The sequence below is a fragment of the Carassius gibelio genome, chromosome B22 (assembly GCF_023724105.1).
Source record: "Carassius gibelio isolate Cgi1373 ecotype wild population from Czech Republic chromosome B22, carGib1.2-hapl.c, whole genome shotgun sequence".
NCBI classification, from domain to species: Eukaryota; Metazoa; Chordata; class Actinopteri; order Cypriniformes; family Cyprinidae; genus Carassius; species Carassius gibelio.
This window is the reverse complement of record NC_068417.1, coordinates 43,427,598-43,447,597: the sequence shown is the minus strand read 5'-3', so window position 1 is coordinate 43,447,597 and position 20,000 is coordinate 43,427,598. Positions and strand designations below refer to the sequence as shown.

The following is a 20,000-nucleotide window of genomic DNA, read 5'->3' as shown; positions in this document are numbered from 1 at the left end:
AAAGTACTAACCAGACCTAAACCTGCTAAGATTCAGAGATCGGGCATTGACTCTTTTTTTTTTTCTTCTTTTTTTTTTAATGAAAGATTATTATATAATTCGTGAAATTTTCCAAAAAGATTAAAGCACCTGGTATTCCCAGGCAGTCTCCCATCCATGTACTAACCAGGCCCAAACCTGCAAATATTCAGAGATCGGGCATTGACTCTATTTTTTGGCAAAATTATTATATACTAAGTGAAAAATGTCCAAAAAGCTTACAGCACCTGGTATTCCCAGGCAGTCTCCCATCCATGTACTAACCAGGCCCAAACCTGCAAATATTCAGAGATCGGGCATTGACTCTATTTTTTGGCAAAATTATTATTTACTAAGTGAAAAATGTCCAAAAAGCTTACAGCACCTGGTATTCCCAGGCGGTCTCCCATCCAAGTACTAACCAGGCCCAAACCTGCTTAGCTTCCGAGATCAGACGAGATCGGGCATAGCCAGGTTGGTATGGCCGTAAGCGTAGTCTGCTGCAAAGAGAGGGCTATTTAAAAAACAGCCAATCTTATCGCCAGTACATTATATAAGTAGGAAAGAAAACCCAAAAGCTTAAAGCACCTGGTATTCCTAGGCAGTCTCTCATAAAAGTACTAACCAGACCTAAACCTGCTAAGATTCAGAGATCGGGCATTGACTCTATTTTTTGGCAAAATTATTATATACTAAGTGAAAAATGTCCAAAAAGATTAAAGCACCTGGTATTCCCAGGCAGTCTCCCATCCATGTACTAACCAGGCCCAAACCTGCAAATATTCAGAGATCGGGCATTGACTCTATTTTTTGGCAAAATTATTATATACTAAGTGAAAAATGTCCAAAAAGCTTACAGCACCTGGTATTCCCAGGCAGTCTCCCATCCATGTACTAACCAGGCCCAAACCTGCTAATATTCAGAGATCGGCATTGACTCTATTTTTTGGCAAAATTATTATATACTAAGTGAAAAATTTCCAAAAAGCTTACAGCTCCTGGTATTCCCAGGCGGTCTCCCATCCAAGTATTAACCAGGCCCAAACCTGCTTAGCTTCCGAGATCAGATGAGATCGGGCATAGCCAGGTTGGTATGGCCGTAAGCGAAGTCTGCTGCAAAGAGAGGGCTATTTAAAGATCAGCCAATCTTATCGCCAGTACATTATATAAGTAGGAAAGAAAACCCAAAAGCTTAAAGCACCTGGTATTCCCAGGCAGTCTCCCATCCATGTACTAACCAGGCCCAAACCTGCTAATATTCAGAGATCGGGCATTGACTCTATTTTTTGGCAAAATTATTATATACTAAGTGAAAAATGTCCAAAATTCTTACAGCACCTGGTATTCCCAGGCGGTCTCCCATTCAAGTACTAACCAGGCCCAAACCTGCTTAGCTTCCGAGATCAGACGAGATCGGGCATAGCCAGGTTGGTATGGCCGTAAGCGAAGTCTGCTGCAAAGAGAGGGCTATTTAAAGAACAGCCAATCTTATCGCCAGTACATTATATAAGTAGGAAAGAAAACCCAAAAGCTTAAAGCACCTGGTATTCCTAGGCAGTCTCTCATAAAAGTACTAACCAGACCTAAACCTGCTAAGATTCAGAGATCGGGCATTGACTCTATTTTTTGGCAAAATTATTATATACTAAGTGAAAAATGTCCAAAAAGATTAAAGCACCTGGTATTCCCAGGCAGTCTCCCATCCATGTACTAACCAGGCCCAAACCTGCAAATATTCAGTGATCGGGCATTGACTCTATTTTTTGGCAAAATTATTATATACTAAGTGAAAAATGTCCAAAAAGCTTACAGCACCTGGTATTCCCAGGCAGTCTCCCATCCATGTACTAACCAGGCCCAAACCTGCAAATATTCAGAGATCGGGCATTGACTCTATTTTTTGGCAAAATTATTATTTACTAAGTGAAAAATGTCCAAAAAGCTTACAGCACCTGGTATTCCCAGGCGGTCTCCCATCCAAGTACTAACCAGGCCCAAACCTGCTAATATTCAGAGATCGGCATTGACTCTATTTTTTGGCAAAATTATTATATACTAAGTGAAAAATTTCCAAAAAGCTTACAGCACCTGGTATTCCCAGGCGGTCTCCCATCCAAGTATTAACCAGGCCCAAACCTGCTTAGCTTCCGAGATCAGATGAGATCGGGCATAGCCAGGTTGGTATGGCCGTAAGCGAAGTCTGTTGCAAAGAGAGGGCTATTTAAAGATCAGCCAATCTTATCGCCAGTACATTATATAAGTAGGAAAGAAAACCCAAAAGCTTAAAGCACCTGGTATTCCTAGGCAGTCTCTCATAAAATAGTAACCAGACCTAAACCTGCTAAGATTCAGAGATCGGGCATTGACTCTAATTTTTGGCAAAATTATTATATACTAAGTGAAAAATGTCCAAAAAGATTAAAGCACCTGGTATTCCCAGGCAGTCTCCCATCCATGTACTAACCAGGCCCAAACCTGCAAATATTCAGAGATCGGGCATTGACTCTATTTTTTGGCAAAATTATTATATACTAAGTGAAAAATGTCCAAAAAGCTTACAGCACCTGGTATTCCCAGGCAGTCTCCCATCCATGTACTAACCAGGCCCAAACCTGCTAATATTCAGAGATCGGCATTGACTCTATTTTTTGGCAAAATTATTATATACTAAGTGAAAAATTTCCAAAAAGCTTACAGCACCTAGTATTCCCAGGCGGTCTCCCATCCAAGTATTAACCAGGCCCAAACCTGCTTAGCTTCCGAGATCAGATCAGATCGGGCATAGCCAGGTTGGTATGGCCGTAAGCGAAGTCTGCTGCAAAGAGAGGGCTATTTAAAGATCAGCCAATCTTATCGCCAGTACATTATATAAGTAGGAAAGAAAACCCAAAAGCTTAAAGCACCTGGTATTCCCAGGCAGTCTCCCATCCATGTACTAACCAGGCCCAAACCTGCTAATATTCAGAGATCGGGCATTGACTCTATTTTTTGGCAAAATTATTATATACTAAGTGAAAAATGTCCATAAAGCTTACAGCACCTGGTATTCCCAGGCGGTCTCCCATTCAAGTACTAACCAGGTCCAAACCTGCTTAGCTTCCGAGATCAGACGAGATCGGGCATAGCCAGGTTGGTATGGCCGTAAGCGAAGTCTGCTGCAAAGAGAGGGCTATTTAAAAAACAGCCAATCTTATCGCCAGTACATTATATAAGTAGGAAAGAAAACCCAAAAGCTTAAAGCACCTGGTATTCCTAGGCAGTCTCTCATAAAAGTACTAACCAGACCTAAACCTGCTAAGATTCAGAGATCGGGCATTGACTCTAATTTTTGGCAAAATTATTATATACTAAGTGAAAAATGTCCAAAAAGATTAAAGCACCTGGTATTCCCAGGCAGTCTCCCATCCATGTACTAACCATGCCCAAACCTGCAAATATTCAGAGATCGGGCATTGACTCTATTTTTTGGCAAAATTATTATATACTAAGTGAAAAATGTCCAAAAAGCTTACAGCACCTGGTATTCCCAGGCAGTCTCCCATCCATGTACTAACCAGGCCCAAACCTGCTAATATTCAGAGATCGGCATTGACTCTATTTTTTGGCAAAATTATTATATACTAAGTGAAAAATTTCCAAAAAGCTTACAGCACCTAGTATTCCCAGGCGGTCTCCCATCCAAGTATTAACCAGGCCCAAACCTGCTTAGCTTCCGAGATCAGATCAGATCGGGCATAGCCAGGTTGGTATGGCCGTAAGCGAAGTCTGCTGCAAAGAGAGGGCTATTTAAAGATCAGCCAATCTTATCGCCAGTACATTATATAAGTAGGAAAGAAAACCCAAAAGCTTAAAGCACCTGGTATTCCCAGGCAGTCTCCCATCCATGTACTAACCAGGCCCAAACCTGCTAATATTCAGAGATCGGGCATTGACTCTATTTTTTGGCAAAATTATTATATACTAAGTGAAAAATGTCCATAAAGCTTACAGCACCTGGTATTCCCAGGCGGTCTCCCATTCAAGTACTAACCAGGCCCAAACCTGCTTAGCTTCCGAGATCAGACGAGATCGGGCATAGCCAGGTTGGTATGGCCGTAAGCGAAGTCTGCTGCAAAGAGAGGGCTATTTAAAGAACAGCCAATCTTATCGCCAGTACATTATATAAGTAGGAAAGAAAACCCAAAAGCTTAAAGCACCTGGTATTCCTAGGCAGTCTCTCATAAAAGTACTAACCAGACCTAAACCTGCTAAGATTCAGAGATCGGGCATTGACTCTTTTTTTTTTTTTTTATGAAAGATTATTATATAATTCGTGAAATTTTCCAAAAAGCTTACAGCACCTGGTATTCCCAGGCAGTCTCCCATCCATGTACTAACCAGGCCCAAACCTGCAAATATTCAGAGATCGGGCATTGACTCTATTTTTTGGCAAAATTATTATTTACTAAGTGAAAAAAGTCCAAAAAGCTTACAGCACCTGGTATTCCCAGGCGGTCTCCCATCCAAGTACTAACCAGGCCCAAACCTGCTTAGCTTCCGAGATCAGACGAGATCGGGCATAGCCAGGTTGGTATGGCCGTAAGCGAAGTCTGCTGCAAAGAGAGGGCTATTTAAAGACCAGCCAATCTTATCGCCAGTACATTATATAAGTAGGAAAGAAAACCCAAAAGCTTAAAGCACCTGGTATTCCTAGGCAGTCTCTCATCAAAGTACTAACCAGACCTAAACCTGCTAAGATTCAGAGATCGGGCATTGACTCTTTTTTTTTTCTTCTTTTTTTTTTAATGAAAGATTATTATATAATTCGTGAAATTTTCCAAAAAGATTAAAGCACCTGGTATTCCCAGGCAGTCTCCCATCCATGTACTAACCAGGCCCAAACCTGCAAATATTCAGAGATCGGGCATTGACTCTATTTTTTGGCAAAATTATTATATACTAAGTGAAAAATGTCCAAAAAGCTTACAGCACCTGGTATTCCCAGGCAGTCTCCCATCCATGTACTAACCAGGCCCAAACCTGCAAATATTCAGAGATCGGGCATTGACTCTATTTTTTGGCAAAATTATTATTTACTAAGTGAAAAATGTCCAAAAAGCTTACAGCACCTGGTATTCCCAGGCGGTCTCCCATCCAAGTACTAACCAGGCCCAAACCTGCTTAGCTTCCGAGATCAGACGAGATCGGGCATAGCCAGGTTGGTATGGCCGTAAGCGTAGTCTGCTGCAAAGAGAGGGCTATTTAAAAAACAGCCAATCTTATCGCCAGTACATTATATAAGTAGGAAAGAAAACCCAAAAGCTTAAAGCACCTGGTATTCCTAGGCAGTCTCTCATAAAAGTACTAACCAGACCTAAACCTGCTAAGATTCAGAGATCGGGCATTGACTCTATTTTTTGGCAAAATTATTATATACTAAGTGAAAAATGTCCAAAAAGATTAAAGCACCTGGTATTCCCAGGCAGTCTCCCATCCATGTACTAACCAGGCCCAAACCTGCAAATATTCAGAGATCGGGCATTGACTCTATTTTTTGGCAAAATTATTATATACTAAGTGAAAAATGTCCAAAAAGCTTACAGCACCTGGTATTCCCAGGCAGTCTCCCATCCATGTACTAACCAGGCCCAAACCTGCTAATATTCAGAGATCGGCATTGACTCTATTTTTTGGCAAAATTATTATATACTAAGTGAAAAATGTCCAAAAAGCTTACAGCACCTGGTATTCCCAGGCAGTCTCCCATCCATGTACTAACCAGGCCCAAACCTGCTAATATTCAGAGATCGGCATTGACTCTATTTTTTGGCAAAATTATTATATACTAAGTGAAAAATTTCCAAAAAGCTTACAGCACCTAGTATTCCCAGGCGGTCTCCCATCCAAGTATTAACCAGGCCCAAACCTGCTTAGCTTCCGAGATCAGATCAGATCGGGCATAGCCAGGTTGGTATGGCCGTAAGCGAAGTCTGCTGCAAAGAGAGGGCTATTTAAAGATCAGCCAATCTTATCGCCAGTACATTATATAAGTAGGAAAGAAAACCCAAAAGCTTAAAGCACCTGGTATTCCCAGGCAGTCTCCCATCCATGTACTAACCAGGCCCAAACCTGCTAATATTCAGAGATCGGGCATTGACTCTATTTTTTGGCAAAATTATTATATACTAAGTGAAAAATGTCCATAAAGCTTACAGCACCTGGTATTCCCAGGCGGTCTCCCATTCAAGTACTAACCAGGTCCAAACCTGCTTAGCTTCCGAGATCAGATGAGATCGGGCATAGCCAGGTTGGTATGGCCGTAAGCGAAGTCTGTTGCAAAGAGAGGGCTATTTAAAGATCAGCCAATCTTATCGCCAGTACATTATATAAGTAGGAAAGAAAACCCAAAAGCTTAAAGCACCTGGTATTCCTAGGCAGTCTCTCATAAAAGTACTAACCAGACCTAAACCTGCTAAGATTCAGAGATCGGGCATTGACTCTTTTTTTTTTTTTTTATGAAAGATTATTATATAATTCGTGAAATTTTCCAAAAAGCTTACAGCACCTGGTATTCCCAGGCAGTCTCCCATCCATGTACTAACCAGGCCCAAACCTGCAAATATTCAGAGATCGGGCATTGACTCTATTTTTTGGCAAAATTATTATTTACTAAGTGAAAAAAGTCCAAAAAGCTTACAGCACCTGGTATTCCCAGGCGGTCTCCCATCCAAGTACTAACCAGGCCCAAACCTGCTTAGCTTCCGAGATCAGACGAGATCGGGCATAGCCAGGTTGGTATGGCCGTAAGCGAAGTCTGCTGCAAAGAGAGGGCTATTTAAAGACCAGCCAATCTTATCGCCAGTACATTATATAAGTAGGAAAGAAAACCCAAAAGCTTAAAGCACCTGGTATTCCTAGGCAGTCTCTCATCAAAGTACTAACCAGACCTAAACCTGCTAAGATTCAGAGATCGGGCATTGACTCTTTTTTTTTTCTTCTTTTTTTTTTAATGAAAGATTATTATATAATTCGTGAAATTTTCCAAAAAGATTAAAGCACCTGGTATTCCCAGGCAGTCTCCCATCCATGTACTAACCAGGCCCAAACCTGCAAATATTCAGAGATCGGGCATTGACTCTATTTTTTGGCAAAATTATTATATACTAAGTGAAAAATGTCCAAAAAGCTTACAGCACCTGGTATTCCCAGGCAGTCTCCCATCCATGTACTAACCAGGCCCAAACCTGCAAATATTCAGAGATCGGGCATTGACTCTATTTTTTGGCAAAATTATTATTTACTAAGTGAAAAATGTCCAAAAAGCTTACAGCACCTGGTATTCCCAGGCGGTCTCCCATCCAAGTACTAACCAGGCCCAAACCTGCTTAGCTTCCGAGATCAGACGAGATCGGGCATAGCCAGGTTGGTATGGCCGTAAGCGTAGTCTGCTGCAAAGAGAGGGCTATTTAAAAAACAGCCAATCTTATCGCCAGTACATTATATAAGTAGGAAAGAAAACCCAAAAGCTTAAAGCACCTGGTATTCCTAGGCAGTCTCTCATAAAAGTACTAACCAGACCTAAACCTGCTAAGATTCAGAGATCGGGCATTGACTCTATTTTTTGGCAAAATTATTATATACTAAGTGAAAAATGTCCAAAAAGATTAAAGCACCTGGTATTCCCAGGCAGTCTCCCATCCATGTACTAACCAGGCCCAAACCTGCAAATATTCAGAGATCGGGCATTGACTCTATTTTTTGGCAAAATTATTATATACTAAGTGAAAAATGTCCAAAAAGCTTACAGCACCTGGTATTCCCAGGCAGTCTCCCATCCATGTACTAACCAGGCCCAAACCTGCTAATATTCAGAGATCGGCATTGACTCTATTTTTTGGCAAAATTATTATATACTAAGTGAAAAATTTCCAAAAAGCTTACAGCACCTGGTATTCCCAGGCGGTCTCCCATTCAAGTACTAACCAGGCCCAAACCTGCTTAGCTTCCGAGATCAGACGAGATCGGGCATAGCCAGGTTGGTATGGCCGTAAGCGAAGTCTGCTGCAAAGAGAGGGCTATTTAAAGAACAGCCAATCTTATCGCCAGTACATTATATAAGTAGGAAAGAAAACCCAAAAGCTTAAAGCACCTGGTATTCCTAGGCAGTCTCTCATAAAAGTACTAACCAGACCTAAACCTGCTAAGATTCAGAGATCGGGCATTGACTCTATTTTTTGGCAAAATTATTATATACTAAGTGAAAAATGTCCAAAAAGATTAAAGCACCTGGTATTCCCAGGCAGTCTCCCATCCATGTACTAACCAGGCCCAAACCTGCAAATATTCAGTGATCGGGCATTGACTCTATTTTTTGGCAAAATTATTATATACTAAGTGAAAAATGTCCAAAAAGCTTACAGCACCTGGTATTCCCAGGCAGTCTCCCATCCATGTACTAACCAGGCCCAAACCTGCAAATATTCAGAGATCGGGCATTGACTCTATTTTTTGGCCAAATTATTATTTACTAAGTGAAAAATGTCCAAAAAGCTTACAGCACCTGGTATTCCCAGGCGGTCTCCCATCCAAGTACTAACCAGGCCCAAACCTGCTAATATTCAGAGATCGGCATTGACTCTATTTTTTGGCAAAATTATTATATACTAAGTGAAAAATTTCCAAAAAGCTTACAGCACCTGGTATTCCCAGGCGGTCTCCCATCCAAGTATTAACCAGGCCCAAACCTGCTTAGCTTCCGAGATCAGATGAGATCGGGCATAGCCAGGTTGGTATGGCCGTAAGCGAAGTCTGTTGCAAAGAGAGGGCTATTTAAAGATCAGCCAATCTTATCGCCAGTACATTATATAAGTAGGAAAGAAAACCCAAAAGCTTAAAGCACCTGGTATTCCTAGGCAGTCTCTCATAAAAGTAGTAACCAGACCTAAACCTGCTAAGATTCAGAGATCGGGCATTGACTCTAATTTTTGGCAAAATTATTATATACTAAGTGAAAAATGTCCAAAAAGATTAAAGCACCTGGTATTCCCAGGCAGTCTCCCATCCATGTACTAACCAGGCCCAAACCTGCAAATATTCAGAGATCGGGCATTGACTCTATTTTTTGGCAAAATTATTATATACTAAGTGAAAAATGTCCAAAAAGCTTACAGCACCTGGTATTCCCAGGCAGTCTCCCATCCATGTACTAACCAGGCCCAAACCTGCTAATATTCAGAGATCGGCATTGACTCTATTTTTTGGCAAAATTATTATATACTAAGTGAAAAATTTCCAAAAAGCTTACAGCACCTAGTATTCCCAGGCGGTCTCCCATCCAAGTATTAACCAGGCCCAAACCTGCTTAGCTTCCGAGATCAGATCAGATCGGGCATAGCCAGGTTGGTATGGCCGTAAGCGAAGTCTGCTGCAAAGAGAGGGCTATTTAAAGATCAGCCAATCTTATCGCCAGTACATTATATAAGTAGGAAAGAAAACCCAAAAGCTTAAAGCACCTGGTATTCCCAGGCAGTCTCCCATCCATGTACTAACCAGGCCCAAACCTGCTAATATTCAGAGATCGGGCATTGACTCTATTTTTTGGCAAAATTATTATATACTAAGTGAAAAATGTCCATAAAGCTTACAGCACCTGGTATTCCCAGGCGGTCTCCCATTCAAGTACTAACCAGGTCCAAACCTGCTTAGCTTCCGAGATCAGACGAGATCGGGCATAGCCAGGTTGGTATGGCCGTAAGCGAAGTCTGCTGCAAAGAGAGGGCTATTTAAAAAACAGCCAATCTTATCGCCAGTACATTATATAAGTAGGAAAGAAAACCCAAAAGCTTAAAGCACCTGGTATTCCTAGGCAGTCTCTCATAAAAGTACTAACCAGACCTAAACCTGCTAAGATTCAGAGATCGGGCATTGACTCTAATTTTTGGCAAAATTATTATATACTAAGTGAAAAATGTCCAAAAAGATTAAAGCACCTGGTATTCCCAGGCAGTCTCCCATCCATGTACTAACCATGCCCAAACCTGCAAATATTCAGAGATCGGGCATTGACTCTATTTTTTGGCAAAATTATTATATACTAAGTGAAAAATGTCCAAAAAGCTTACAGCACCTGGTATTCCCAGGCAGTCTCCCATCCATGTACTAACCAGGCCCAAACCTGCTAATATTCAGAGATCGGCATTGACTCTATTTTTTGGCAAAATTATTATATACTAAGTGAAAAATTTCCAAAAAGCTTACAGCACCTAGTATTCCCAGGCGGTCTCCCATCCAAGTATTAACCAGGCCCAAACCTGCTTAGCTTCCGAGATCAGATCAGATCGGGCATAGCCAGGTTGGTATGGCCGTAAGCGAAGTCTGCTGCAAAGAGAGGGCTATTTAAAGATCAGCCAATCTTATCGCCAGTACATTATATAAGTAGGAAAGAAAACCCAAAAGCTTAAAGCACCTGGTATTCCCAGGCAGTCTCCCATCCATGTACTAACCAGGCCCAAACCTGCTAATATTCAGAGATCGGGCATTGACTCTATTTTTTGGCAAAATTATTATATACTAAGTGAAAAATGTCCATAAAGCTTACAGCACCTGGTATTCCCAGGCGGTCTCCCATTCAAGTACTAACCAGGCCCAAACCTGCTTAGCTTCCGAGATCAGACGAGATCGGGCATAGCCAGGTTGGTATGGCCGTAAGCGAAGTCTGCTGCAAAGAGAGGGCTATTTAAAGAACAGCCAATCTTATCGCCAGTACATTATATAAGTAGGAAAGAAAACCCAAAAGCTTAAAGCACCTGGTATTCCTAGGCAGTCTCTCATAAAAGTACTAACCAGACCTAAACCTGCTAAGATTCAGAGATCGGGCATTGACTCTTTTTTTTTTTTTTTATGAAAGATTATTATATAATTCGTGAAATTTTCCAAAAAGCTTACAGCACCTGGTATTCCCAGGCAGTCTCCCATCCATGTACTAACCAGGCCCAAACCTGCAAATATTCAGAGATCGGGCATTGACTCTATTTTTTGGCAAAATTATTATTTACTAAGTGAAAAAAGTCCAAAAAGCTTACAGCACCTGGTATTCCCAGGCGGTCTCCCATCCAAGTACTAACCAGGCCCAAACCTGCTTAGCTTCCGAGATCAGACGAGATCGGGCATAGCCAGGTTGGTATGGCCGTAAGCGAAGTCTGCTGCAAAGAGAGGGCTATTTAAAGACCAGCCAATCTTATCGCCAGTACATTATATAAGTAGGAAAGAAAACCCAAAAGCTTAAAGCACCTGGTATTCCTAGGCAGTCTCTCATCAAAGTACTAACCAGACCTAAACCTGCTAAGATTCAGAGATCGGGCATTGACTCTTTTTTTTTTCTTCTTTTTTTTTTAATGAAAGATTATTATATAATTCGTGAAATTTTCCAAAAAGATTAAAGCACCTGGTATTCCCAGGCAGTCTCCCATCCATGTACTAACCAGGCCCAAACCTGCAAATATTCAGAGATCGGGCATTGACTCTATTTTTTGGCAAAATTATTATATACTAAGTGAAAAATGTCCAAAAAGCTTACAGCACCTGGTATTCCCAGGCAGTCTCCCATCCATGTACTAACCAGGCCCAAACCTGCAAATATTCAGAGATCGGGCATTGACTCTATTTTTTGGCAAAATTATTATTTACTAAGTGAAAAATGTCCAAAAAGCTTACAGCACCTGGTATTCCCAGGCGGTCTCCCATCCAAGTACTAACCAGGCCCAAACCTGCTTAGCTTCCGAGATCAGACGAGATCGGGCATAGCCAGGTTGGTATGGCCGTAAGCGTAGTCTGCTGCAAAGAGAGGGCTATTTAAAAAACAGCCAATCTTATCGCCAGTACATTATATAAGTAGGAAAGAAAACCCAAAAGCTTAAAGCACCTGGTATTCCTAGGCAGTCTCTCATAAAAGTACTAACCAGACCTAAACCTGCTAAGATTCAGAGATCGGGCATTGACTCTATTTTTTGGCAAAATTATTATATACTAAGTGAAAAATGTCCAAAAAGATTAAAGCACCTGGTATTCCCAGGCAGTCTCCCATCCATGTACTAACCAGGCCCAAACCTGCAAATATTCAGAGATCGGGCATTGACTCTATTTTTTGGCAAAATTATTATATACTAAGTGAAAAATGTCCAAAAAGCTTACAGCACCTGGTATTCCCAGGCAGTCTCCCATCCATGTACTAACCAGGCCCAAACCTGCTAATATTCAGAGATCGGCATTGACTCTATTTTTTGGCAAAATTATTATATACTAAGTGAAAAATTTCCAAAAAGCTTACAGCTCCTGGTATTCCCAGGCGGTCTCCCATCCAAGTATTAACCAGGCCCAAACCTGCTTAGCTTCCGAGATCAGATGAGATCGGGCATAGCCAGGTTGGTATGGCCGTAAGCGAAGTCTGCTGCAAAGAGAGGGCTATTTAAAGATCAGCCAATCTTATCGCCAGTACATTATATAAGTAGGAAAGAAAACCCAAAAGCTTAAAGCACCTGGTATTCCCAGGCAGTCTCCCATCCATGTACTAACCAGGCCCAAACCTGCTAATATTCAGAGATCGGGCATTGACTCTATTTTTTGGCAAAATTATTATATACTAAGTGAAAAATGTCCAAAATTCTTACAGCACCTGGTATTCCCAGGCGGTCTCCCATTCAAGTACTAACCAGGCCCAAACCTGCTTAGCTTCCGAGATCAGACGAGATCGGGCATAGCCAGGTTGGTATGGCCGTAAGCGAAGTCTGCTGCAAAGAGAGGGCTATTTAAAGAACAGCCAATCTTATCGCCAGTACATTATATAAGTAGGAAAGAAAACCCAAAAGCTTAAAGCACCTGGTATTCCTAGGCAGTCTCTCATAAAAGTACTAACCAGACCTAAACCTGCTAAGATTCAGAGATCGGGCATTGACTCTATTTTTTGGCAAAATTATTATATACTAAGTGAAAAATGTCCAAAAAGATTAAAGCACCTGGTATTCCCAGGCAGTCTCCCATCCATGTACTAACCAGGCCCAAACCTGCAAATATTCAGTGATCGGGCATTGACTCTATTTTTTGGCAAAATTATTATATACTAAGTGAAAAATGTCCAAAAAGCTTACAGCACCTGGTATTCCCAGGCAGTCTCCCATCCATGTACTAACCAGGCCCAAACCTGCAAATATTCAGAGATCGGGCATTGACTCTATTTTTTGGCAAAATTATTATTTACTAAGTGAAAAATGTCCAAAAAGCTTACAGCACCTGGTATTCCCAGGCGGTCTCCCATCCAAGTACTAACCAGGCCCAAACCTGCTAATATTCAGAGATCGGCATTGACTCTATTTTTTGGCAAAATTATTATATACTAAGTGAAAAATTTCCAAAAAGCTTACAGCACCTGGTATTCCCAGGCGGTCTCCCATCCAAGTATTAACCAGGCCCAAACCTGCTTAGCTTCCGAGATCAGATGAGATCGGGCATAGCCAGGTTGGTATGGCCGTAAGCGAAGTCTGTTGCAAAGAGAGGGCTATTTAAAGATCAGCCAATCTTATCGCCAGTACATTATATAAGTAGGAAAGAAAACCCAAAAGCTTAAAGCACCTGGTATTCCTAGGCAGTCTCTCATAAAAGTAGTAACCAGACCTAAACCTGCTAAGATTCAGAGATCGGGCATTGACTCTAATTTTTGGCAAAATTATTATATACTAAGTGAAAAATGTCCAAAAAGATTAAAGCACCTGGTATTCCCAGGCAGTCTCCCATCCATGTACTAACCAGGCCCAAACCTGCAAATATTCAGAGATCGGGCATTGACTCTATTTTTTGGCAAAATTATTATATACTAAGTGAAAAATGTCCAAAAAGCTTACAGCACCTGGTATTCCCAGGCAGTCTCCCATCCATGTACTAACCAGGCCCAAACCTGCTAATATTCAGAGATCGGCATTGACTCTATTTTTTGGCAAAATTATTATATACTAAGTGAAAAATTTCCAAAAAGCTTACAGCACCTAGTATTCCCAGGCGGTCTCCCATCCAAGTATTAACCAGGCCCAAACCTGCTTAGCTTCCGAGATCAGATCAGATCGGGCATAGCCAGGTTGGTATGGCCGTAAGCGAAGTCTGCTGCAAAGAGAGGGCTATTTAAAGATCAGCCAATCTTATCGCCAGTACATTATATAAGTAGGAAAGAAAACCCAAAAGCTTAAAGCACCTGGTATTCCCAGGCAGTCTCCCATCCATGTACTAACCAGGCCCAAACCTGCTAATATTCAGAGATCGGGCATTGACTCTATTTTTTGGCAAAATTATTATATACTAAGTGAAAAATGTCCATAAAGCTTACAGCACCTGGTATTCCCAGGCGGTCTCCCATTCAAGTACTAACCAGGTCCAAACCTGCTTAGCTTCCGAGATCAGACGAGATCGGGCATAGCCAGGTTGGTATGGCCGTAAGCGAAGTCTGCTGCAAAGAGAGGGCTATTTAAAGAACAGCCAATCTTATCGCCAGTACATTATATAAGTAGGAAAGAAAACCCAAAAGCTTAAAGCACCTGGTATTCCTAGGCAGTCTCTCATAAAAGTACTAACCAGACCTAAACCTGCTAAGATTCAGAGATCGGGAATTGACTCTTTTTTTTTTTTTTAAGAAAGATTATTATATAATTCGTGAAATTTTCCAAAAAGCTTACAGCACCTGGTATTCCCAGGCAGTCTCCCATCCATGTACTAACCAGGCCCAAACCTGCAAATATTCAGAGATCGGGCATTGACTCTTTTTTTTTTCTTCTTTTTTTTTTAATGAAAGATTATTATATAATTCGTGAAATTTTCCAAAAAGATTAAAGCACCTGGTATTCCCAGGCAGTCTCCCATCCATGTACTAACCAGGCCCAAACCTGCAAATATTCAGAGATCGGGCATTGACTCTATTTTTTGGCAAAATTATTATATACTAAGTGAAAAATGTCCAAAAAGCTTACAGCACCTGGTATTCCCAGGCAGTCTCCCATCCATGTACTAACCAGGCCCAAACCTGCAAATATTCAGAGATCGGGCATTGACTCTATTTTTTGGCAAAATTATTATTTACTAAGTGAAAAATGTCCAAAAAGCTTACAGCACCTGGTATTCCCAGGCGGTCTCCCATCCAAGTACTAACCAGGCCCAAACCTGCTTAGCTTCCGAGATCAGACGAGATCGGGCATAGCCAGGTTGGTATGGCCGTAAGCGTAGTCTGCTGCAAAGAGAGGGCTATTTAAAAAACAGCCAATCTTATCGCCAGTACATTATATAAGTAGGAAAGAAAACCCAAAAGCTTAAAGCACCTGGTATTCCTAGGCAGTCTCTCATAAAAGTACTAACCAGACCTAAACCTGCTAAGATTCAGAGATCGGGCATTGACTCTATTTTTTGGCAAAATTATTATATACTAAGTGAAAAATGTCCAAAAAGATTAAAGCACCTGGTATTCCCAGGCAGTCTCCCATCCATGTACTAACCAGGCCCAAACCTGCAAATATTCAGAGATCGGGCATTGACTCTATTTTTTGGCAAAATTATTATATACTAAGTGAAAAATGTCCAAAAAGCTTACAGCACCTGGTATTCCCAGGCAGTCTCCCATCCATGTACTAACCAGGCCCAAACCTGCTAATATTCAGAGATCGGCATTGACTCTATTTTTTGGCAAAATTATTATATACTAAGTGAAAAATTTCCAAAAAGCTTACAGCTCCTGGTATTCCCAGGCGGTCTCCCATCCAAGTATTAACCAGGCCCAAACCTGCTTAGCTTCCGAGATCAGATGAGATCGGGCATAGCCAGGTTGGTATGGCCGTAAGCGAAGTCTGCTGCAAAGAGAGGGCTATTTAAAGATCAGCCAATCTTATCGCCAGTACATTATATAAGTAGGAAAGAAAACCCAAAAGCTTAAAGCACCTGGTATTCCCAGGCAGTCTCCCATCCATGTACTAACCAGGCCCAAACCTGCTAATATTCAGAGATCGGGCATTGACTCTATTTTTTGGCAAAATTATTATATACTAAGTGAAAAATGTCCAAAATTCTTACAGCACCTGGTATTCCCAGGCGGTCTCCCATTCAAGTACTAACCAGGCCCAAACCTGCTTAGCTTCCGAGATCAGACGAGATCGGGCATAGCCAGGTTGGTATGGCCGTAAGCGAAGTCTGCTGCAAAGAGAGGGCTATTTAAAGAACAGCCAATCTTATCGCCAGTACATTATATAAGTAGGAAAGAAAACCCAAAAGCTTAAAGCACCTGGTATTCCTAGGCAGTCTCTCATAAAAGTACTAACCAGACCTAAACCTGCTAAGATTCAGAGATCGGGCATTGACTCTATTTTTTGGCAAAATTATTATATACTAAGTGAAAAATGTCCAAAAAGATTAAAGCACCTGGTATTCCCAGGCAGTCTCCCATCCATGTACTAACCAGGCCCAAACCTGCAAATATTCAGTGATCGGGCATTGACTCTATTTTTTGGCAAAATTATTATATACTAAGTGAAAAATGTCCAAAAAGCTTACAGCACCTGGTATTCCCAGGCAGTCTCCCATCCATGTACTAACCAGGCCCAAACCTGCAAATATTCAGAGATCGGGCATTGACTCTATTTTTTGGCAAAATTATTATTTACTAAGTGAAAAATGTCCAAAAAGCTTACAGCACCTGGTATTCCCAGGCGGTCTCCCATCCAAGTACTAACCAGGCCCAAACCTGCTAATATTCAGAGATCGGCATTGACTCTATTTTTTGGCAAAATTATTATATACTAAGTGAAAAATTTCCAAAAAGCTTACAGCACCTGGTATTCCCAGGCGGTCTCCCATCCAAGTATTAACCAGGCCCAAACCTGCTTAGCTTCCGAGATCAGATGAGATCGGGCATAGCCAGGTTGGTATGGCCGTAAGCGAAGTCTGTTGCAAAGAGAGGGCTATTTAAAGATCAGCCAATCTTATCGCCAGTACATTATATAAGTAGGAAAGAAAACCCAAAAGCTTAAAGCACCTGGTATTCCTAGGCAGTCTCTCATAAAAGTAGTAACCAGACCTAAACCTGCTAAGATTCAGAGATCGGGCATTGACTCTAATTTTTGGCAAAATTATTATATACTAAGTGAAAAATGTCCAAAAAGATTAAAGCACCTGGTATTCCCAGGCAGTCTCCCATCCATGTACTAACCAGGCCCAAACCTGCAAATATTCAGAGATCGGGCATTGACTCTATTTTTTGGCAAAATTATTATATACTAAGTGAAAAATGTCCAAAAAGCTTACAGCACCTGGTATTCCCAGGCAGTCTCCCATCCATGTACTAACCAGGCCCAAACCTGCTAATATTCAGAGATCGGCATTGACTCTATTTTTTGGCAAAATTATTATATACTAAGTGAAAAATTTCCAAAAAGCTTACAGCACCTAGTATTCCCAGGCGGTCTCCCATCCAAGTATTAACCAGGCCCAAACCTGCTTAGCTTCCGAGATCAGATCAGATCGGGCATAGCCAGGTTGGTATGGCCGTAAGCGAAGTCTGCTGCAAAGAGAGGGCTATTTAAAGATCAGCCAATCTTATCGCCAGTACATTATATAAGTAGGAAAGAAAACCCAAAAGCTTAAAGCACCTGGTATTCCCAGGCAGTCTCCCATCCATGTACTAACCAGGCCCAAACCTGCTAATATTCAGAGATCGGGCATTGACTCTATTTTTTGGCAAAATTATTATATACAAAGTGAAAAATGTCCATAAAGCTTACAGCACCTGGTATTCCCAGGCGGTCTCCCATTCAAGTACTAACCAGGTCCAAACCTGCTTAGCTTCCGAGATCAGACGAGATCGGGCATAGCCAGGTTGGTATGGCCGTAAGCGAAGTCTGCTGCAAAGAGAGGGCTATTTAAAGAACAGCCAATCTTATCGCCAGTACATTATATAAGTAGGAAAGAAAACCCAAAAGCTTAAAGCACCTGGTATTCCTAGGCAGTCTCTCATAAAAGTACTAACCAGACCTAAACCTGCTAAGATTCAGAGATCGGGAATTGACTCTTTTTTTTTTTTTTAAGAAAGATTATTATATAATTCGTGAAATTTTCCAAAAAGCTTACAGCACCTGGTATTCCCAGGCAGTCTCCCATCCATGTACTAACCAGGCCCAAACCTGCAAATATTCAGAGATCGGGCATTGACTCTTTTTTTTTTCTTCTTTTTTTTTTAATGAAAGATTATTATATAATTCGTGAAATTTTCCAAAAAGATTAAAGCACCTGGTATTCCCAGGCAGTCTCCCATCCATGTACTAACCAGGCCCAAACCTGCAAATATTCAGAGATCGGGCATTGACTCTATTTTTTGGCAAAATTATTATATACTAAGTGAAAAATGTCCAAAAAGCTTACAGCACCTGGTATTCCCAGGCAGTCTCCCATCCATGTACTAACCAGGCCCAAACCTGCAAATATTCAGAGATCGGGCATTGACTCTATTTTTTGGCAAAATTATTATTTACTAAGTGAAAAATGTCCAAAAAGCTTACAGCACCTGGTATTCCCAGGCGGTCTCCCATCCAAGTACTAACCAGGCCCAAACCTGCTTAGCTTCCGAGATCAGACGAGATCGGGCATAGCCAGGTTGGTATGGCCGTAAGCGTAGTCTGCTGCAAAGAGAGGGCTATTTAAAAAACAGCCAATCTTATCGCCAGTACATTATATAAGTAGGAAAGAAAACCCAAAAGCTTAAAGCACCTGGTATTCCTAGGCAGTCTCTCATAAAAGTACTAACCAGACCTAAACCTGCTAAGATTCAGAGATCGGGCATTGACTCTATTTTTTGGCAAAATTATTATATACTAAGTGAAAAATGTCCAAAAAGATTAAAGCACCTGGTATTCCCAGGCAGTCTCCCATCCATGTACTAACCAGGCCCAAACCTGCAAATATTCAGAGATCGGGCATTGACTCTATTTTTTGGCAAAATTATTATATACTAAGTGAAAAATGTCCAAAAAGCTTACAGCACCTGGTATTCCCAGGCAGTCTCCCATCCATGTACTAACCAGGCCCAAACCTGCTAATATTCAGAGATCGGCATTGACTCTATTTTTTGGCAAAATTATTATATACTAAGTGAAAAATTTCCAAAAAGCTTACAGCTCCTGGTATTCCCAGGCGGTCTCCCATCCAAGTATTAACCAGGCCCAAACCTGCTTAGCTTCCGAGATCAGATGAGATCGGGCATAGCCAGGTTGGTATGGCCGTAAGCGAAGTCTGCTGCAAAGAGAGGGCTATTTAAAGATCAGCCAATCTTATCGCCAGTACATTATATAAGTAGGAAAGAAAACCCAAAAGCTTAAAGCACCTGGTATTCCCAGGCAGTCTCCCATCCATGTACTAACCAGGCCCAAACCTGCTAATATTCAGAGATCGGGCATTGACTCTATTTTTTGGCAAAATTATTATATACTAAGTGAAAAATGTCCAAAATTCTTACAGCACCTGGTATTCCCAGGCGGTCTCCCATTCAAGTACTAAACAGGCCCAAACCTGCTTAGCTTCCGAGATCAGACGAGATCGGGCATAGCCAGGTTGGTATGGCCGTAAGCGAAGTCTGCTGCAAAGAGAGGGCTATTTAAAGAACAGCCAATCTTATCGCCAGTACATTATATAAGTAGGAAAGAAAACCCAAAAGCTTAAAGCACCTGGTATTCCTAGGCAGTCTCTCATAAAAGTACTAACCAGACCTAAACCTGCTAAGATTCAGAGATCGGGCATTGACTCTATTTTTTGGCAAAATTATTATATACTAAGTGAAAAATGTCCAAAAAGATTAAAGCACCTGGTATTCCCAGGCAGTCTCCCATCCATGTACTAACCAGGCCCAAACCTGCAAATATTCAGTGATCGGGCATTGACTCTATTTTTTGGCAAAATTATTATATACTAAGTGAAAAATGTCCAAAAAGCTTACA

The 20,000-nt window shown here is 41.3% G+C and overlaps 36 non-coding genes across 36 annotated transcripts; all 36 read right to left on the bottom strand.

Moving 5' to 3' along the window:
* Positions 1 to 391: 391 nt before the first annotated feature.
* LOC127996583 (5S ribosomal RNA) lies at positions 392 to 510 on the bottom strand. The gene has a single exon (XR_008169483.1). It is a non-coding gene; the product is annotated as a 5S ribosomal RNA (ribosomal RNA).
* A 494-nt stretch (positions 511 to 1,004) lies between these two features.
* Positions 1,005 to 1,123, bottom strand: LOC128000887 (5S ribosomal RNA). Its single transcript, XR_008173659.1, has one exon. It is a non-coding gene; the product is annotated as a 5S ribosomal RNA (ribosomal RNA).
* A 221-nt stretch (positions 1,124 to 1,344) lies between these two features.
* On the bottom strand, positions 1,345 to 1,463 carry LOC128001074 (5S ribosomal RNA). The gene has a single exon (XR_008173845.1). It is a non-coding gene; the product is annotated as a 5S ribosomal RNA (ribosomal RNA).
* A 631-nt stretch (positions 1,464 to 2,094) lies between these two features.
* Positions 2,095 to 2,213, bottom strand: LOC127995447 (5S ribosomal RNA). The gene has a single exon (XR_008168394.1). It is a non-coding gene; the product is annotated as a 5S ribosomal RNA (ribosomal RNA).
* Positions 2,214 to 2,706: 493 nt separating this feature from the next.
* LOC128004657 (5S ribosomal RNA) lies at positions 2,707 to 2,825 on the bottom strand. The gene has a single exon (XR_008177341.1). It is a non-coding gene; the product is annotated as a 5S ribosomal RNA (ribosomal RNA).
* Positions 2,826 to 3,046: 221 nt separating this feature from the next.
* Positions 3,047 to 3,165, bottom strand: LOC127998270 (5S ribosomal RNA). Its single transcript, XR_008171117.1, has one exon. It is a non-coding gene; the product is annotated as a 5S ribosomal RNA (ribosomal RNA).
* Positions 3,166 to 3,659: 494 nt separating this feature from the next.
* On the bottom strand, positions 3,660 to 3,778 carry LOC128004656 (5S ribosomal RNA). Its single transcript, XR_008177340.1, has one exon. It is a non-coding gene; the product is annotated as a 5S ribosomal RNA (ribosomal RNA).
* A 221-nt stretch (positions 3,779 to 3,999) lies between these two features.
* Positions 4,000 to 4,118, bottom strand: LOC127994634 (5S ribosomal RNA). The gene has a single exon (XR_008167611.1). It is a non-coding gene; the product is annotated as a 5S ribosomal RNA (ribosomal RNA).
* Positions 4,119 to 4,483: 365 nt separating this feature from the next.
* LOC127996571 (5S ribosomal RNA) lies at positions 4,484 to 4,602 on the bottom strand. The gene has a single exon (XR_008169472.1). It is a non-coding gene; the product is annotated as a 5S ribosomal RNA (ribosomal RNA).
* A 512-nt stretch (positions 4,603 to 5,114) lies between these two features.
* LOC127996560 (5S ribosomal RNA) lies at positions 5,115 to 5,233 on the bottom strand. Its single transcript, XR_008169461.1, has one exon. It is a non-coding gene; the product is annotated as a 5S ribosomal RNA (ribosomal RNA).
* A 630-nt stretch (positions 5,234 to 5,863) lies between these two features.
* Positions 5,864 to 5,982, bottom strand: LOC128004655 (5S ribosomal RNA). The gene has a single exon (XR_008177339.1). It is a non-coding gene; the product is annotated as a 5S ribosomal RNA (ribosomal RNA).
* Positions 5,983 to 6,203: 221 nt separating this feature from the next.
* Positions 6,204 to 6,322, bottom strand: LOC127995498 (5S ribosomal RNA). The gene has a single exon (XR_008168445.1). It is a non-coding gene; the product is annotated as a 5S ribosomal RNA (ribosomal RNA).
* A 365-nt stretch (positions 6,323 to 6,687) lies between these two features.
* On the bottom strand, positions 6,688 to 6,806 carry LOC127996548 (5S ribosomal RNA). Its single transcript, XR_008169450.1, has one exon. It is a non-coding gene; the product is annotated as a 5S ribosomal RNA (ribosomal RNA).
* Positions 6,807 to 7,318: 512 nt separating this feature from the next.
* On the bottom strand, positions 7,319 to 7,437 carry LOC127996536 (5S ribosomal RNA). The gene has a single exon (XR_008169438.1). It is a non-coding gene; the product is annotated as a 5S ribosomal RNA (ribosomal RNA).
* A 494-nt stretch (positions 7,438 to 7,931) lies between these two features.
* Positions 7,932 to 8,050, bottom strand: LOC127994633 (5S ribosomal RNA). The gene has a single exon (XR_008167610.1). It is a non-coding gene; the product is annotated as a 5S ribosomal RNA (ribosomal RNA).
* A 631-nt stretch (positions 8,051 to 8,681) lies between these two features.
* On the bottom strand, positions 8,682 to 8,800 carry LOC127995446 (5S ribosomal RNA). Its single transcript, XR_008168393.1, has one exon. It is a non-coding gene; the product is annotated as a 5S ribosomal RNA (ribosomal RNA).
* Positions 8,801 to 9,294: 494 nt separating this feature from the next.
* LOC128004654 (5S ribosomal RNA) lies at positions 9,295 to 9,413 on the bottom strand. Its single transcript, XR_008177338.1, has one exon. It is a non-coding gene; the product is annotated as a 5S ribosomal RNA (ribosomal RNA).
* A 221-nt stretch (positions 9,414 to 9,634) lies between these two features.
* On the bottom strand, positions 9,635 to 9,753 carry LOC127998268 (5S ribosomal RNA). The gene has a single exon (XR_008171115.1). It is a non-coding gene; the product is annotated as a 5S ribosomal RNA (ribosomal RNA).
* A 494-nt stretch (positions 9,754 to 10,247) lies between these two features.
* LOC128004653 (5S ribosomal RNA) lies at positions 10,248 to 10,366 on the bottom strand. The gene has a single exon (XR_008177337.1). It is a non-coding gene; the product is annotated as a 5S ribosomal RNA (ribosomal RNA).
* A 221-nt stretch (positions 10,367 to 10,587) lies between these two features.
* LOC127994632 (5S ribosomal RNA) lies at positions 10,588 to 10,706 on the bottom strand. Its single transcript, XR_008167609.1, has one exon. It is a non-coding gene; the product is annotated as a 5S ribosomal RNA (ribosomal RNA).
* Positions 10,707 to 11,071: 365 nt separating this feature from the next.
* LOC127996524 (5S ribosomal RNA) lies at positions 11,072 to 11,190 on the bottom strand. Its single transcript, XR_008169427.1, has one exon. It is a non-coding gene; the product is annotated as a 5S ribosomal RNA (ribosomal RNA).
* Positions 11,191 to 11,702: 512 nt separating this feature from the next.
* LOC127996512 (5S ribosomal RNA) lies at positions 11,703 to 11,821 on the bottom strand. The gene has a single exon (XR_008169416.1). It is a non-coding gene; the product is annotated as a 5S ribosomal RNA (ribosomal RNA).
* A 494-nt stretch (positions 11,822 to 12,315) lies between these two features.
* On the bottom strand, positions 12,316 to 12,434 carry LOC128000886 (5S ribosomal RNA). The gene has a single exon (XR_008173658.1). It is a non-coding gene; the product is annotated as a 5S ribosomal RNA (ribosomal RNA).
* Positions 12,435 to 12,655: 221 nt separating this feature from the next.
* Positions 12,656 to 12,774, bottom strand: LOC128001073 (5S ribosomal RNA). The gene has a single exon (XR_008173844.1). It is a non-coding gene; the product is annotated as a 5S ribosomal RNA (ribosomal RNA).
* A 631-nt stretch (positions 12,775 to 13,405) lies between these two features.
* On the bottom strand, positions 13,406 to 13,524 carry LOC127995445 (5S ribosomal RNA). Its single transcript, XR_008168392.1, has one exon. It is a non-coding gene; the product is annotated as a 5S ribosomal RNA (ribosomal RNA).
* Positions 13,525 to 14,018: 494 nt separating this feature from the next.
* Positions 14,019 to 14,137, bottom strand: LOC128004651 (5S ribosomal RNA). Its single transcript, XR_008177336.1, has one exon. It is a non-coding gene; the product is annotated as a 5S ribosomal RNA (ribosomal RNA).
* Positions 14,138 to 14,358: 221 nt separating this feature from the next.
* On the bottom strand, positions 14,359 to 14,477 carry LOC127998267 (5S ribosomal RNA). Its single transcript, XR_008171114.1, has one exon. It is a non-coding gene; the product is annotated as a 5S ribosomal RNA (ribosomal RNA).
* Positions 14,478 to 15,132: 655 nt separating this feature from the next.
* LOC127996501 (5S ribosomal RNA) lies at positions 15,133 to 15,251 on the bottom strand. The gene has a single exon (XR_008169405.1). It is a non-coding gene; the product is annotated as a 5S ribosomal RNA (ribosomal RNA).
* Positions 15,252 to 15,745: 494 nt separating this feature from the next.
* LOC128000885 (5S ribosomal RNA) lies at positions 15,746 to 15,864 on the bottom strand. Its single transcript, XR_008173657.1, has one exon. It is a non-coding gene; the product is annotated as a 5S ribosomal RNA (ribosomal RNA).
* Positions 15,865 to 16,085: 221 nt separating this feature from the next.
* LOC128001072 (5S ribosomal RNA) lies at positions 16,086 to 16,204 on the bottom strand. The gene has a single exon (XR_008173843.1). It is a non-coding gene; the product is annotated as a 5S ribosomal RNA (ribosomal RNA).
* A 631-nt stretch (positions 16,205 to 16,835) lies between these two features.
* On the bottom strand, positions 16,836 to 16,954 carry LOC127995443 (5S ribosomal RNA). The gene has a single exon (XR_008168391.1). It is a non-coding gene; the product is annotated as a 5S ribosomal RNA (ribosomal RNA).
* A 494-nt stretch (positions 16,955 to 17,448) lies between these two features.
* Positions 17,449 to 17,567, bottom strand: LOC128004650 (5S ribosomal RNA). Its single transcript, XR_008177335.1, has one exon. It is a non-coding gene; the product is annotated as a 5S ribosomal RNA (ribosomal RNA).
* Positions 17,568 to 17,788: 221 nt separating this feature from the next.
* Positions 17,789 to 17,907, bottom strand: LOC127998266 (5S ribosomal RNA). Its single transcript, XR_008171113.1, has one exon. It is a non-coding gene; the product is annotated as a 5S ribosomal RNA (ribosomal RNA).
* Positions 17,908 to 18,562: 655 nt separating this feature from the next.
* Positions 18,563 to 18,681, bottom strand: LOC127996489 (5S ribosomal RNA). The gene has a single exon (XR_008169394.1). It is a non-coding gene; the product is annotated as a 5S ribosomal RNA (ribosomal RNA).
* Positions 18,682 to 19,175: 494 nt separating this feature from the next.
* LOC128000884 (5S ribosomal RNA) lies at positions 19,176 to 19,294 on the bottom strand. Its single transcript, XR_008173656.1, has one exon. It is a non-coding gene; the product is annotated as a 5S ribosomal RNA (ribosomal RNA).
* Positions 19,295 to 19,515: 221 nt separating this feature from the next.
* LOC128003474 (5S ribosomal RNA) lies at positions 19,516 to 19,634 on the bottom strand. The gene has a single exon (XR_008176198.1). It is a non-coding gene; the product is annotated as a 5S ribosomal RNA (ribosomal RNA).
* Positions 19,635 to 20,000: the final 366 nt, after the last annotated feature.